The sequence below is a fragment of the Trichosurus vulpecula genome, chromosome 6, assembly GCF_011100635.1.
Source record: "Trichosurus vulpecula isolate mTriVul1 chromosome 6, mTriVul1.pri, whole genome shotgun sequence".
Classification (NCBI taxonomy): domain Eukaryota; kingdom Metazoa; phylum Chordata; class Mammalia; order Diprotodontia; family Phalangeridae; genus Trichosurus; species Trichosurus vulpecula.
This window is the reverse complement of record NC_050578.1, coordinates 179,954,228-179,965,319: the sequence shown is the minus strand read 5'-3', so window position 1 is coordinate 179,965,319 and position 11,092 is coordinate 179,954,228.

Below are 11,092 nucleotides of genomic sequence, written 5' to 3'. Positions count from 1 at the left end.
AACCAGGGGGAAAAACCCCACAAACCTTATTAAACAATAAGGGCAGGTTGTTTACATCTTTATGTGGGATTATATCATCTTACATATGTTTTTATGTATATGTATATATATATATATATGTATATATATACACAAGTCATTCTTGTGAATGGTACAACTATTATGACAAATGAAAGGGATATACATAGGTTGTGAATGCCTGTATAAATTAACTGATGTAAAGATATAAAACATAAATTAGAGATATAAAGGGAGGGCTATGAGGGAAGTGGTAAGGAGGTAGTAGAAAAGGGTAAATTACACCAAAGGAAGTGGCATAAAAACATATTAGAGTAGAGGGAAAGAAGGGAGGGAGAAGAGCAGTATTTGAGCTTTACTGTCATCTGTCTGATCTAGCTCAAGAAGGGAATAACATACTCTGATAAGTTTAGAAATCTAACTTGTCCTACAGGAAGTGGGAGGGTAATGGGGGAAAAAGGGAGGGGGGTGGGCAGAAGGGAAAGGAGAAGTAGCAAGTGGGTTACGGTAAGATAAGGGAGGGGAATAAAGAGGGAGGGTTAACTGAAGAAAGCAGTGGTCAAAAGCAAAACTTTGTTGAGGAGGAGAAGGGGAAAGGGAGAAATAAAAGCATAAACAGGGGGAATTAGGATGGAGAAAAAGACACAGATAGAAATCATAACCCTGAACGTGCAGGGGATGAACATTCTCACAAAACAGAAGCAGATAGCAGAATGGATTAAAAACCATAATCCTACAGTATGCTGTTTACAAGAAACACATCTGAAACAGGGGGATACACATAGGGTTAAGGTAAAAGGCTGGAGTAAAATATATTGTGCCTCAGCTAAAGTAAAAAAAGCAGGTGTAGCAATCCTAATCTCAGACAAAGCAAAAGTAAAGATAGATCTAATTAAAAGAGATAAGGAAGGACATTATATCCTGCTCAAAGGCACTATAAACAATGAAGCAATATCATTGCTTAACATATATGCACCAAGTGGTAAGGCATACAAATTCTTAGAGGAGAGGTTAAGGGAGTTACAGGAAGAAATAGACATCAAAACGACAATATTGGGAGACCTCAACCTCCCCCTTTCTGAACTTGATAAATCTAACCTCAAAATAAATAAGAAAAAAGTTAAGGAGGTAAACAGAATTTTAGAAAAGGCACGTATGATAGACCTCTGGAGAAAACTGAATGGGGATAAAAAGGAATATACTTTCTTCTCAAAAGTACATGGCACATACGCAAAAATTGACCATGTATGTACTAGGGCATAAAAACCTCATAATCCAGTGCAGAAAAGCAGAAGTAGTCAATGCATCCTTTTCAGATCATGATGCAATAAGAATCATTTTTAATAAAGTACCATGGAAAAATAACCTAAAAACTAATTGGAAACTAAATAATTTAAATCTAAAGAATGAGTGGGCCAAAGAACAAATCAGAGAAACAATTAATAACTTCATTCAAGAGAATGACAATAATGAAACAACATACCAAAATTTATGGGATGCAGCAAAAGCTGTTCTTAGGGGAAGTTTTATATCTCTAAATGCCTACATGAATAAAATAGGGAAAGAGGAGATCAATGATCTGGGCATACAGCTGAAAAAGATAGAAAAAGAGCAATTTGAAAACCCCCAATTAAATACCAAATTAGAAATACTGAAAATCAAAGGCAAGATTAATAAAATTGAAACCAAGAAAACTATTGAATTAATAAATAAAACAAAGAGCTGGTTTTATGAAAAAACCAATAAAATTGATAAACTTTTGGCCAATTTGATTAAAAAAAAGAAAGAAGAAAATCAAATTACCAGTATCAAAAATGAAAAAGGTGAGGTCACCTCTAATGAAGAGGAAATCAAAACAATAATTAGGAATTATTTTGCCCAACTGTATGCCCATAAATTTGACAACCTTAGAGACATGGATGAATATCTACAAAAACATAAACTGCCCAGGCTAACAGAGAAGGAAGTGAAATTTCTTAATGACCCCATATCAGAAAAAGAAATTCAGCATGCCATCAATGAACTCCCTAGGAAAAAATCTCCAGGGCCAGATGGTTTTTCATGTGAATTCTATCAAACATTCAAAGAACAACTAATTCCAATACTTTGTAGACTATTTGGGAAAATAGGTGAAGAAGGAGTCCTACCAAATTCTTTTTATGACACAAATATGGTACTAATACCCAAACCAGGTAGAGTTAAAACAGAGAAAGAAAATTATAGACCAATTTCTCTAATGAATATTGATGCAAAAATTTTAAATAAAATATTAGCAAAAATATTGCTGCAACTCATTACAAGAATAATACACTATGACCAGGTAGGGTTTATTCCAGGAATGCAAGGCTGGTTCAATATTAGGAAAACTATTAGCATAATTGACCATATCAACAACAAAACTAGCAGAAACGATATGATCATCTCAATAGATGCAGAAAAAGCCTTTGATAAAGTACAACACCCATTCCTATTAAAAACACTAGAAAGCATAGGAATAAGTGGAACCTTCCTCAAAATTATAAATAGCATCTACCTAAAACCATCAACAAGTATTATTTGTAATGGGGAAGAGCTAGATGCATTCCCAATAAGATCAGGGGTGAAACAAGGATGTCCATTATCACCCCTATTATTCAATTTGGTACTAGAAACATTAGCTGTAGCAATAAGAGAAGAAAAAGAAATTGAAGGAATTAGAATAGGAAAAGAAGAAACTAAATTATCACTTTTTGCAGATGATATGATGATTTATCTAGAGAACCCTAGAGAATCAAGTAAAAAACTACTTGAAATAATAAACAACTTTAGCAAAGTTGCAGGATATAAAATAAACCCACATAAATCCTCAGCATTCCTATACATTACTGACAAAGCCCAACAGCAAGAGATAGAAAGAGAAATTCCATTCAAAGTTACTGAAAGCACTATAAATTATTTGGGAGTCTATTTGCCAAGACAAACCCAGGGCCTATATGAACATAACTATGAAACACTTTTCACGCAAATGAAATCAGATGTAAATAAATGGAGAAATATCAGTTGTTCATGGTTAGGCCAAGCTAATATAATAAAAATGACAATTTTACCTAAATTAATCTATTTATTCAGTGCTATACCAATTGAACTACCAAAAAATTTTTTTACTGAGCTGGACAAAATAATAACAAAATTCATTTGGAAAAACAAGAGGTCTAGAGTATCTAGGATATTAATGAAAAGACATGCTAGAGAAGGTGGCTTAGCCACACCAGATATTAAACTGTATTACACAGCAGCAGTCATCAAAACTGCCTGGTACTGGTTAAGAAACAGGGGTGTGGATCAGTGGAATAGGATAGGTACACAAGTAGGTGAAATCAACAAGTTTAGCAATCTACTCTTTGATAAACCCAAAGAGGCCAGGTTCTGGGCTAATAACTCACTATTTCACAAAAACTGTTGGGAAAATTGGAAAATGGTAGGGCAAAAACTGGGCATAGACCAATGTCTTACACCATATACCAAAATAAAGTCAAAATGGGTTCATGATTTAGAAGTAAAAGCTGATACTATAAGTAATTTGGGAAAGCAAGGAATAGTTTACTTATCAGATTTGTGGAAAAGTAAAGAATTCATGACCCAACAAGAGATAGAGAGCATTACAAAATGCAAAATGGATAATTTTGATTATGTCAAATTGAAATGTTTTTGTACAAAAAAAGCCAATGCAACAAGAATTAGGAGGGAAGCAGAAAATTGGGAGAAAATCTTTGCAACTAGTATCTCTGATAAAGGCCTCATTTCTAAAATATACAGGGAGCTGAGCCAAATATATAGGAATACAAGCCATTCCCCAATTGAGAAATGGTCAAAGGATATGAATAGGCAGTTTTCAGAGGAAGAAATTAAAGCTATCTACAGGCATATGAAAAAATGCTCTGGATCCCTACTGATTAGAGAAATGCAAATCAAAACAACTCTTAGATACCACATCTCTCCTGTCAGATTGGCTAAAATAACAAAACAGGAAAATGATAAATGATGGAAAGGATGTGGGGAAATTGGAACATTGTTGCATTGCTGGTGGAGTTGTGAGCTGAGCCAGCCATTTTGGAGAGCAGTTTGGAACTATGCCCAAAGGGCTATAGAAATGTCCATACCCTTTGACCCAGCAATACCACTTCTAGGGTTGTATCCCAAAGAAATCACACAAGCGGGAAAAGGACCCATATGTACAAAAATATTTATAGCAGCTCTTTTTGTGGTAGCCAAGAATTGGAAATCAAAGGGATGCCCATCAATTGGGGAATGGCTGAACAAGCTGTGGTATATGAAGGTGATGGAATACTATTGTGCCATAAGAAATGGGGATGATGCAGACTTCATAACAACCTGGAAAAACCTATACGACATAATGCTGAGTGAGCGGAGCAGAGCCAGGAGAACATTGTGCACAGCCACAGATATATGGATTCCGTGAGGACCAACCCTGACATACTGCGCTCTTCTCAGCAACCTAAGGGGCAAGGACAACTCCAGGGGACTCACGATGGAGAATGCTATCTTCATCCAGAGAAAGAACTGTGAAGTTTGAATACAAATCGAGGCGCACTATATGATTGCCTTTTTTTGCTTCTCTTTTGTTTTTTTGGGTTGGTTTTTTTTTTTGGTTCTGTTTCTTCTTTCTCATGATTCATTCCATTGGTCAAAATTCTTCTCCATGAATTGACTAGTGCATAAATTAATTCAATGCGAAGTTATACATGACAGTGATATGAGATTCCATGCCGTCTTGGGGAGGGAGGGGAGAAAATCTGGAACTCAAAACTATGTAGAACCGTGTGTGGTAAACTAAAAATAAATAAAGAAATTAAAAAAAAAAAGAACAGTGACAATCAATACTGATATTACACCTACATGAAGCGGCATGAAAATCAGATGATTATATGAATTCAAGAGACTCTATGCTACATATTAGTAATGTAGTAACTTTGAATAAAACTATCCTTGGGGGGGATACTAAATGAAGTTTTAATTGAGAAGAAATGTCTTGAGAAAGACCTTAATGTTGGCTTTGGATTGGTTAAGTGACTTAAATTAGAAGAATTTGGGGACTTAATTCTCTTGTATAGCTAATCTTTTGATTTTCTCATTGTGAATCCTTAATACTGAGTAACCACCTCAGCGAGGCAACTTGGCAAACTGAACATAATACTAGATGTGAAGTCTGGATGACATGGATTCAAATCATCCAAGTATCTGTGGGACCACAAGCAAGCCACTGTATCTCTCTGATGCTTAAACAACTCTCTAAGACGTAGCGATGGAATCTTAGATTTTTAACACTTTGATCTAAACCATATAATTTAAAAATGAAAATAGAATCCCCAGAACTGAAATGCTCACCTAAGATTTTAAAATTTCAATTACGTTATTTCAGAGTGATTCAATTCTTTTTTTATATATATGTGTGTATATATATATATATATGTATATATATATATATATATATATATATATATATATGTATTTGCTGTTGTTGTTTAGTTGTTTCAGTCTTGTCCAACTCTTTGTGATCTCATTTGGGATTCCCTTGGCAAAGGTACTGGAGTTGGTTGCCACTTCCTTCTTCAGCTCATTTTACAGATGAGGAAACTGAGGCAAAAAGGGTGAAGTAATGTGCCCAGTCACATAGGTAGTAAATGTCTGAGGCCAGATTTGAACTCCAGGATATGAATCTTCCCCACTTCAGGCCTAGAGCTCTATCTACTGTTCTACCCACCTGCTGATATAGGCACATGTAATAAATTATGGTTGAAAAAATACCATAAAGGGAATCAAAGGCAATAGGTTTCAATTTCAGCTCTAACCAAGAAAGAACTGTATGACTGAATTTTAGCTGTATGACTTAGGGCAATTCACCTTGTCCTAGTTCTAAACACTTATACCAGTACCACCTACCTCGCAGAAGAGTTGCAAAGAAAGTACTTTAAAGAGAATGACAATGAAGGTCAAGTTTTCAACTAAGAAACTTTAGCCTTTCTTTGAGCTTTAAATCCAGTGCCCTTTGCTCTTCACCAGTGGTGTCAAACTCAAATAGAAACAGGTCACTAATCCACACATAAGGATCCCTGGGGGACACATATTTACTTGGTTTTAAAATATAATATTAAAATACACATTTGGATATGTTTAGCCAAATTGGCTGATTTGCTGTTTCTAACACACAGAACCCCAATCTCTCATCTCAGTCCTTTGTATTGGCCACCCCTTGGCCTGGAGGGTTCTATTTCCTTGATCCCCCTTCATAGTATGCCTTGCTTTTTGTGGCTCTGATGTAGAAATGGTCCTATCTGATTCCTTTCATGTACCCCACTGCTATGGCCCTCCCTCATTAAACTACCTGTAAACTCTGTATATACTTGGTCTCTCCAGGTAGAATGTAAGATCCTTAATGGCAAAGACTCTTTCACTCAGTACCTAGAATAGATCCTGGTATATAACAGGTACTTAATAAATTCTTGTGAAAAGATTCTGTCTTCTCATCATATCCCAAAATGACAAATCTGCATAGAACTGAATCATCATTCTCATTAAACCAATCTCAGTATTCTCAGCCAGACTCTTGAGAGTCCTACTTGCTCTGATTCTCTGGTTCATAAGGCAGCCAAGGGGCAAAAAGCTCTCACTCCTCAGGTCTGTCTCCCTGTCCCTGCTGCTAAGGTCTTAATTAGTTGCTTAGCTTTCTCAGAAATGCTGAAGAGTTCTCCCTCGTTTGCTGATGAGTTTTGAATGAGCAGAAACACCTGCTCCTAACTTCAGACTGAAGACAACCAGCATGACTTTGAGCTTTCTTCTCTGCCCATGTAGTCCTGACTGACCTAGAAGCAACTTCTTCAACATGGCAGGGGCCCTGAACCCCTGCAGTCTCCAAGACACTGTCTTTCCTCCATCAGTTGAGAATGATACAGTACATACGTGTTCCGTTTCTGGTTATTCTGCCTTCCTGTGGGTAAGGACAGTGGGATCCCCCCCTCCTCTCACCTATTGCTCAGATCTATGTACAAAAACCTTTCCTCTCAGGTCACATACTTTTCAACTGTCTCTTAAGGGAGAATCCTTTAAAGTGACTCTTTTTTTTTCTTTTGAACATCAAACTGTGTTTTGAACATGTAAACTAGAAAACAGAATTTTTATGTTCTCCATGATGTACTTAATTCTCCCGTAGCCAGTCCAGGACAGCTTGGCTCAGAGTCAGGATAGCTGGGATATAGTGATGACTTTGCCAAGCACTTGCTATGTGATATTGGCCAAGTCACTTAGGATTCCAGAACTGGAATTGACCTTTAGAGAAAATCTAGTCAAATATGAGAAAGAGAAAACAGAAATGGGCTGGCTTTTGTGTTAGAGGCAGCATGACATAGGAAAAAGACACATTTGAATACCTTTTTTTGCTGTTCACTACCAATGTAACCTTGGCCAAGTCAGTCTCTCTAAGCCTCAGTTTCTTCACTTGACAAATGGGTAATCTATAACAGATGACTTCTCAGATCCCTTCCAGCCCTTGATCTATGATCTTTATCCTTTTTTTTCTTTAATTTGGATTCAATTCCTGACTCCAACATTTATTTGTTAAGCTCTGGGAAGTCATTTAGACCCTGAGCCTCAGTTCTCTCATCTTTGAAATACCTATCCTAACAACCTCACAGAACTATCATGGAGAAGGTACCTTGTAATCCATGAAGTGCTATGCACATGTAAGTTTTCATTGTCATAGCTTCTGTACTTCAGTTTCTTCATCTTGAAAATATGGAGTCTCTAAGTCTCTAATTAGTCTCTAAGGTGACTTTTTCTATTGATTTCTTGGTCTGTGAACATCAGCCTAATACATTGCTTTGGTATCAAAATGATTGTCAAGTGCTAGGAATTAGCAAGAAATATATAATAAACACAGAAAGAAGAGAAATATCTACCATTCTTCAAAATTGTGATTGTCCAGAGAGTCTTTAGTGTAGACAGATGAAATGTCATCAGTATTAAATTTTAAGAGCCTATGACATAATGAAAGACATAAATAAATTTGGACTTACAGCCTGGAAAACAAGTTCAGGAAGTTTCTAGAAACTTGGACTCAGGTTTAACATAAACAAAAACAAAAAAAGTCTGATTTTGCACAGTGATGACTATGGAAAGGGTCACTCTAAAGAAGCTATACATGAAGAAAACAAATACTGGTTTATGAGAGGTTTAGATAAATTTATGGATGAGAAATCATTACCAAGTTACTAAGGGTTATTAACTACTTGCCTAGATATTTGAAGCTGAGAAATTAGGTATTCTCAATACAGAACTCAAAACCATCAAGTGGGCAACAATCATCACTAAAACATAGTCACTATGGAACCATTTCTATTTCAGTAATCTTTGATAATTTTGTGGAGAACAACTAACTACTCTGATCTCCCATAGAACTTTGCTTGGGGCCACTAACAGAGAGAGAACTTGTGTTAAATGGACCATTGGCTAGATGCAGTGTGACATTTTTGTTCATGAACTTTCACCAAAGATTAAATCTGATATTTTCTAATGAAACCATTTTATAAGCCTTATTGCTAAGCTTTGATGTTTCTTATTTTGTGCATTTTATTTTTAAGGGACTCTGGAGGTTTTAGTTTCAAATTTTCTTAAGTGTCATAATTTTAATCAAGTACTGAAGAATACATCCTTTCTTTTGGCTTCCCTTGAAGCAAACCAAATTCATAAAATCTTTATCTTTTTTTCTTTTTTTCCTTATTTCTTTTAGGGTTTCCTTTCAATAATCCTTCAAGCAATGACTCAGTAAACCTTTTTCATTCATATGATTGTAACATATACAGACTCACTTTATGACTCTTTGGAGAACACTTATGTTTCTTTTGCCCTAAACAATTGTTGCAGATATTCAAATGTGATTTAACATGCTCTTTTGTTTTCTTCCTCGATGCAAATAACCCCAGGTTAAAAAACTATGAACATTGGGAAATTATTCATAATTTGGAATGATATGAAATTCAAATCTAGATGATATGCACAGTTGTGAAACCTATCACTGAGGAAATATTCATGGTTATGCAGTTTTAGACCTCTTTTGCATATAAAAGTCATCTCATTATTTTGTTAGATGATAATTCCTTTCTCTACAACATAACAGGTATGTATCTACTTGATATTTGGACCTCTTAGTCCATTTTCCAACTAGGCTATAGGAGAGTACCTCAAATCTTGTGAAAATTGTAAAAATCTCAAAGGTTATTTGATTATAGGGCAAGGTATCTAAGAAGATGTAAAAATATTTGCTTGCTGGATTAAATAGATCTAACTCTTCAATGAGGTAGAGATAACATCAGTGATATAGATATTCTTTGCCCCATCCCATGCACATCAAATGCAAAATGATCATTTCCCTAAATTTTCCTTGAGTGATGTTAAGCTTCTAAAACTGTATCACTATGATGAGTTAAAAATTTTCTTTCATTTTCTTTCTCTCTCTCTCTCTCTCTCTCTCTCTCTTTCTCTCCCTCTCTCTCTCTCTCTCTCTCTCTCTCAAATTAAATCATCTACTCAAGGACATACAGGTAGCAGAAATGACATTTGCAATCAAATACGTTATATCCAAAGTCTTTTGGCTTATCAAAAGGCACCCAGGGAGAAAGGTTTCTGAGTTATGGGAAGCTAGAACATAGGCTAGATAGACCTGTAATATAGCCACTGTTGCAGGAGAAAAAAGATACAGACAGATTTCTAGAGGAGTAGGATACATCCACAAGTGAGCAAATGCCATTTTTGCATGGGTAAGATGGTCTTCATTTTGTACTAATAGGAGGGAAAAGATTGGTAACTCAGCAAGAGGCTCCTTCCAGACCCAACACTTGTATTGCAGCATGCTGGCTCCACCTCTTTTTGAATGTGGGATCATCCCACAGTGGGGTGGTCCCACAAGACAGAGGTGCTTAGGAATGCAGATAAAGGCTAGGTGACAATTTTAACCCCATTTTTCTGAACGCTGCATGTCTTCTTCTCTTACCCCAACATGGTTAACTAGCAATGGTAACCTAATATTACAAATTTTATTGTCAATATTATTCCTGCTTGACCCTATTCTGTATCACAATTTTAAAACTGAAAATATTTTTTCTGATCTCTTTTGATTCCTCCAAGTTTGATGCCTCACAAATTTCCTAGCTATATGTCTTTGGGCAAGTGTCTTCCAACTACAGATCTATCATCCTAATACTGCATGTTTACATAGGAACATAGGATCACAGGTTTTAACTAGAAAGGATTTTAAAGGCCACTTTATACAATCCTATTATTTTAGAGATAAAGAACTGAGGCCAAAATATAAGCAACTTGTACAGAGTCCTGTAGCTAATAAGTGTCCAAAGTGTAATTTGAACCTATGTCTTTCTGTCTCTAGATCCAGCATTCTATCCATTATACAAATGATTCCTAACTCTATGCCTTTATTTCTAGTGATTAGTTCATCTTCTATCAATACAGAGAACTCATTTTCTCAAAACCTATTAATCACTTGACTTTTTCTCTTTCATAATTGAGCACATATAATCTAAAGGGAATGAATTATATATGGAAATCTTTATGTTTTACTGACTTGTACATATTTCAATATCTGAACTATTGCTTCCTAATGAATGTTCCTTTATCTTAAATATAACTATTTTCTCACTTTTGCTTTCATCTCAATAAGAGTAACATTTGGCATCTATTTATATTCCTCTGGAAAAAAATCAGCCAGATGGAATTTACCAATCCATGATTTATTACCTCTAAACTCAGGAGTACCATCTTTCATATTTGAAGGGATGAGTTCATATTAAAGAGCAGACTCCATTTATCTTGAAGATTTCCAAATGTTCCTGGACTCTCCTTAATACTTTAAGTTAACAAAGGTCACAGTTCATATTTATGCATTGCTTTAGGGAATGTCTTGTTGCCCATTTTCCATAAGAGAAAACTGAGTCATAGAGAGATAAAGGGAGAGATCTATGATCATGAAGCCTGAAAGTTTAAGGTCCAGTATTCAAAACCAGATCTT